This window comes from Myotis daubentonii, chromosome 10 (genome assembly GCF_963259705.1).
Source record: "Myotis daubentonii chromosome 10, mMyoDau2.1, whole genome shotgun sequence".
Lineage (NCBI taxonomy): Eukaryota > Metazoa > Chordata > Mammalia > Chiroptera > Vespertilionidae > Myotis > Myotis daubentonii.
The window spans coordinates 8,518,754-8,524,926 of record NC_081849.1 but is presented as its reverse complement, the minus strand read 5'-3'; positions in this window follow the sequence as shown (position 1 = coordinate 8,524,926).

The following is a 6,173-nucleotide window of genomic DNA, read 5'->3' as shown; positions in this document are numbered from 1 at the left end:
CCAAAGTCAGCAGAGGAAGGAAACAGACATAAGAAAAACAATAGAAAAGATTCATGAATTTGGAGGAGAAACCAAGATGGCTGCATAGGTTAACTCCGGAGATTGCTGCCTCGAACAACCAATTCAAGGGTACACCTAAAAGACGGAACGGACATCATCCAGAACCACAGGAAGGCTGGCTGAGTGGAAATTCTACAACTAGGAGGAAAGAGAATATCATACCCAGACTCAGAGGAGGCGCAGTGCTGAAGTGAAATACTCAGGTGCGGAGTGCGCACGTGGAGCAGGCTGGCGGCGGAGGGCGCGGTTGGTGTTTTCAATCGGGAGGGAGTTTCAGACTCTGAGCTCCAGATCCGGGTGAGTCTCTAGGGACCCAGACTCAAACGGGAGAAGCGGGACTGTCTGGCTTCGGTCAGAACTCGGAACTCGAAGGAAGCTTTCTCTCCGAGGTTTGCAGCGGTTGCTGGGACTCTGAGAGACAGAGCCTCTGGGGACGGGACTGAGAGCAGCCATAACTGCTCTCTCCGCCTGCCCTATTTGATCCCGTGCGACCCGCCCCGCCCAAGCCCTGCACAGAGCCATTTGCCAGATAGCCTCAGGCAAAGGCTAGATTAGCACCTCTCCAGAGGACAGAAGTTTTCCCACTGCAGACACAGCTGACTCTCACAGCCAGTTGGCCTGGAGGTCAAATCCCCCCAGTATTAACTACAATAATCAAGGCTTAACTACAACAAGACTGCTCACAAAGACCACTAGGGGGTGCACCAAGAAAGCATAAAAAAAATGCGGAGACAAAGAAACAGGACAAAATTGTCAATGGAAGATATAGAGTTCAGAACCACACTTTTAAGGTCTCTCAAGAACTGTCTAGAAGCTGCCAATAAACTTAGTAAGGCCCTCGAAAAGACTGGTGAGACTGCTGATAAATGTAGTGAGATCCTCAAGAAATCTAATGAGACCCTCAATATTGTGATAAAGAAACAACAAGAAATTAAGCATACACTGACTGAAATAAAGAATATTGTACAGACACCCAACAGCAGACCAGAGGAGTGCAAGAATCAAGTCAAAGATTCGAAATGCTAAGAAGCAAAAAACACCCAACTGGAAAAGCAAAATGAAAAAAGAGTCTGAAAATATGAAGATAGTGTAAGGAGCCTCTGGGACAGCTTCAAGCGTACCAACATCAGAATTATAGGGGTGCCAGGAGATGAGAGAGAGCAAGATATTGAAAACCTATTTGAAGAAATAATGACAGAAAACTTCCCCCACCTGGTGAAAGAAATAGACTTACAGGTCCAGGAAGCGCAGAGAACCCCAAACAAAAGGAATCCAAAGAGGACCACACCAAGACACATCATAATTAAAATGCCAAGAGCAAAAGACAAAGAGAGAATCTTCAAAGCAGCAAGAGAAAGAAACCCAGTTACCTACAAGGGAATACCCATACGACTGTCAGCTGATTTCTCAACAGAAACTTTGCAGGCCATAAGGGAATGGCAAGAAATATTCAAAGTGATGAATACCAAGAACCTACAACCAAGATTACTTTATCCAGCAAAGCTATCATTCAGAACGGAAGGTCAGATAAAGAGCTTCACAGATAAGGAAAAGCTAAAGGAGTTCATCACCACCAAATCAGTATTATATGAAATGCTGAAAGGTATCCTTTAAGAAGAGGAGGAAGAAGAAAAAGGTAAAGATACAAATTATGAACAACAAATATGCATCTATCAACAAGTGAATCTAAGAATCAAGTGAACAAATAATCTGGTGATCATAATAGAATCAGGGACATAGAAAGGGAATGGACTGACTATTCTTGGGCGGGAAAGGGGTGTGGGAGATGCGGGAAGAGACTGGACAAAAATGGTGCACCTATGGATGAGGACAGTGGGTGGGGAGTGAGGGCGGAGGGTGGGGCGGGAACTGGGAGGAGGGGAGTTATGGGGGGAAAAAGGAGGAACAAATGTAATAATCTGAACAATAAAGATTTAATTAAAAAAAGAAAAGATTCATAAAAAGAACAACAACAACCTAGGAGCTGAGTTTTTAAGAAAGTACAAACATTTAACTAGACTAAAATTTTCAAATAAAGAAGGCTCAAATAAATAAAATCATAAATGAAAAAGGAGACATTACAACTAATATTAAAAAAATACAAAGGATCATAAGAGACTACTGTGAATAGTCATGTGCCAAGAAAAGTATAAATTAGAGAAAATGGATAAAATTCCTAGAAGCATAAAACCTACCAAGACTGAGTCATAAATAAATGAAAAATATGAACAGGCAATTAATGAGTAAGGAGATTGAAGCAGGAATAAAACATCTCCCAGCAAAGAAAAGCCCACACCAAGCAGTTTCACAAGTGAATTGTAGCAAACATTTGAAGGACAATTATTACACATCCTTTGCAAACTCTCCCAAAAAAGGCAGAGGAAGGAAGACTCCAAAAGTCATTTTATGAGGCCAGAATAGCTCATATATTAAAAGCAGAAAAGGGCGCTACATGAGAAAAAAAACAAAAAACTACAAGCCAATTTCCCTGATAAATATAAACGCAAAATCCTCCACAAAAGATTAGCAAACAGAAATCAAGGGCACATTAAAAGGGATCATAGACTTCCATCAAGTGGGAATTCAATAAGGGTGAACTTCCTGTTATTAGAGCAAACCTGTACCATGCTAGGGTGGATATCATTGTTAGTTAGAACAAGAATCTTAAGGTATGGGCAGCTCTTACTAAATGCATCTTGCTAAGTGTTTAAATGTAGCACAGTATTTTGTAGGCATAGCGGTAAGCAAGATGAGCTTGCCAGCAACCCAACCCAACCCCACACTTGTAGACAACTGCAAAGAAGAATTCAATGTTTTTTTTTTAATTCTTTATTAGTTAAGGTATTACAAATGTGTCCTCATCCCCCTCATTAACCCCCCCCCCCCACACACACACACTCATGCTCTCATCCCCCTGTTGTCCATGTCTATTGGTTTGGCTTATATGTGTGCATAAAAGTCCTTTGGTTGATCTCTTCCCCTTACCCCCTCCCTCCCTTACTTTCCTTCTTTGGATTGATAGTCTGACTGCTGTTTCTCTGTCTTTGGATCAGTCCCTGTTCATCAGTCTATGTTGTTCTCTATAATCCACAAATGAGTGAGATCATGTGGTATTTATCTTTCTCTGACTGGCTTATTTCACTTAGCATAATGTTCTCCAGCTCCATCCATGCTGTTGCAAAAGGCAAGAGTTCCTTCTTCTTTACTGCAGCGTAGTATTCCATTGTGTAGATGTACCACAGTTTTTTAATCCACCCTTCTGCTGATGGGCACTTCGGCTGTTTCCAAATCTTAGCTATGGTGAATTGTGAATTTATTTCCAAAACAGTGGCCTCTAATTTTACATACTTTTCTTGGTGTCCAGATTGGAGGAGCTCAATGTTACTGTTACAGGTGATGCCAGAATATGTGTGAGTAACAGGTACAAGATTCTGCATTATGGTGGCTTTTTCCTGCAGAAATTTTCAGACAAAGTATTTCCAATGGACTTGGTCACTTATCCAGCAGTTGTTAGTGAAGTGCCCAGTGAGGAACCCATATTGGAATGACCTTTAGAACTCTAGCTCTGAGTTTGTGCCTGGTCTCAAGCTGCACCAGAAGCCACCCAGAGTGTGAAACCACAACAGCAAAGTATAAGCCAGTCTCAAACCCAGTCACCTAGAAAACAAAGGACGATGGGACCAAAAGCTGCAAAACAGGAAGCATACCACAAAACCGCTTTTCTCAGCCAACATCACAAGACTGTGAGCTAGAGAAATAAAATCAAGAATGAAAAAGAAAGAGAAAGCAATCAAACAACTGAAATAACAGGCAGCAGCCAGCAAACAGATGGGAAAACCAGTTGGAGAAAATTCCAAAGGAGACAGCCCTTTTCCTGCAGCTAGGTGATTTGAATGGAGTCTTTTAAAAGTCCAAGAAAACAAATGGGTACCTGAAATAACCACACATGAGTCTTCTTTTAAACGGAAAGGGAGTAACCTGAATGTTTTTTGGTCCACACTTGATATTTGTCTATAATTTATCCATTATTTTGAATATGGGGAAGATTTAAAAATGTTTGTTAAATTGACTGTACCTGCCTTTCAATATAAAGTGGGGAGTAGAGCAAGTAAGGTGTTTTGGTTTGTTGCTCTCTAAACCAAAGCTGGAGTGTCTAAAAGAGACATATGACTTTTATCACTACGGGACAGAATCTCATATATACAAATAAAAGCATCTTAAAATTAGAGGGGAAAATAGAGGGAAGAGCAAAGAGAAGAGAGTCATCATAATGACAATGTCTGTGTGCTGAATCTTGTAAGCTGTAGCATTTCCAGTAAAATTTCTAAAACTAAAAAAGAAATAGCTGAATATGAATAGTTCTGCATAAATACTGGTGTTTTTTAATAAACAGTAAATATGGTGCCTTTGGGGCTTTCAGAGTCACAGGTTGAAGTAGAAACAGGGCACAATGTCTCAGGAATGAGGAAACAGGAAAGGCTAAGGAAATAGTAGGGGAACTCTTAGAAACAGAGGGGTGGACTTTGAAGTCTTCCATGTTGTGTAATGATAGTTTGGACCAATTTCACAAAGTCAAAAAGGAGTAGGGGGCACTCAACTGACATACAACTGACAAATCATATATTGAGGGCCTTGAACATATCAGATATCAGAATGTAATTCAGTAAGTAAACTATATTATAAATCCCAGATATCTATACTTATATACGGTACATGCTTCTCACATATGTACTTGTATTTGTAAGTTGCCTCATTCAACTTGCCATTATTTTGGTGAGGATTTTTATGTCTATATTCATAAAGGATATTGGTCTGTAGGTTTTTTTCTTGTAATATCTTTGAAGAATACTGACCTTGTGGAATGAATGATGAAGTACTTCCTCCTCTCCTGGTTTTTTAAAGTGTCTGCAATGGTAATTCTTTATTAGTGGTAATTCTTTAAATGTTTAATGAATTCACTAGTGAAGTCATCTGGTACGGGGCTTTTCTTTGGTTGTAGGTTTTTATTTTAATGTAACCTATTTTAGATTTTATTTTGGTCTATGTCACCTTCAGTAGTTTGTGTCCTTCTAGGAATCAAATGTACAGCATAAAAAAAGCAATAGAAGAAAAGAAAATTTACTAGCAGTTAGCTGACAGATTCCAGCAGCCAAAACTCACCTGAGGTTTACTTATGGAGGGCCAAAAAAAATCCCACTGTAGTAATAGAAAAGTGTGCAAACATTTCTATATAATAGAAGCAAACTGAATAGCTAAAAAACTATGAAAACTGTTTTTAAATTCAATGGTAATCAGTAAAATGGACTTATAAATGGACCAAGACATCATTATGTATGTCCTTAAGGTAGTAAAAAAATAAAGAGTGGAATATCACCAAGTGCAAGTGCAGATTTGGGGACTTCTCACACATGGCTTGTGTCAATGAGAATTAGCATAGTGGTCTTGAGTCATATTGACAATATCTAGTCAGATGAAAGCCATCCATCAGTTGTTGCACAGGGATATGCAGTATGTGGGGATTATTTTGCAGGAAGCATATATTTTGGAACAGCCTAAAAGTTTGTTAATAAATAATTGGATACAATTTTATACAAATAATTTATTTTATGTAAAAGCTTAAAATACAAAATCAGTATGAGACATTACCTACAGATACATGTGTATGTAGAAGTGGAAATAACACATGAGATTATACATAAAAAGCTCAGAATATTGGTTGCTTCTGAAGGGCAGAGGGAGGGAGAAAAACATAAATGAAATTCATGTGTAATGTGTTAACTTTTTAATCAAATAGAATATCTGCAGTAAAAATGCCAAAGTACTTACATTTGTTCATTGCAAATTGTGTTTTTTTTTCTCATAAGTTCACTTAAAACTTGTTTCACAACTGCTTAATACTTAAAACTGAATAAGTAAATATAACCTCACCTTAGGTATGTAACATCTTGTCCTTTCTAACACAAAAATGAGTGACACAATATTATGCCTCATTTGAATGAGACATTTATGCCAATTCATGCCAATGGTTGTGCCAATTTCGGTTTAAATCTACTGGGACACAAAATGGTGATCACTGGGAGACAAGGACCTCAAAGCCAGCCAGAAAAAATCAT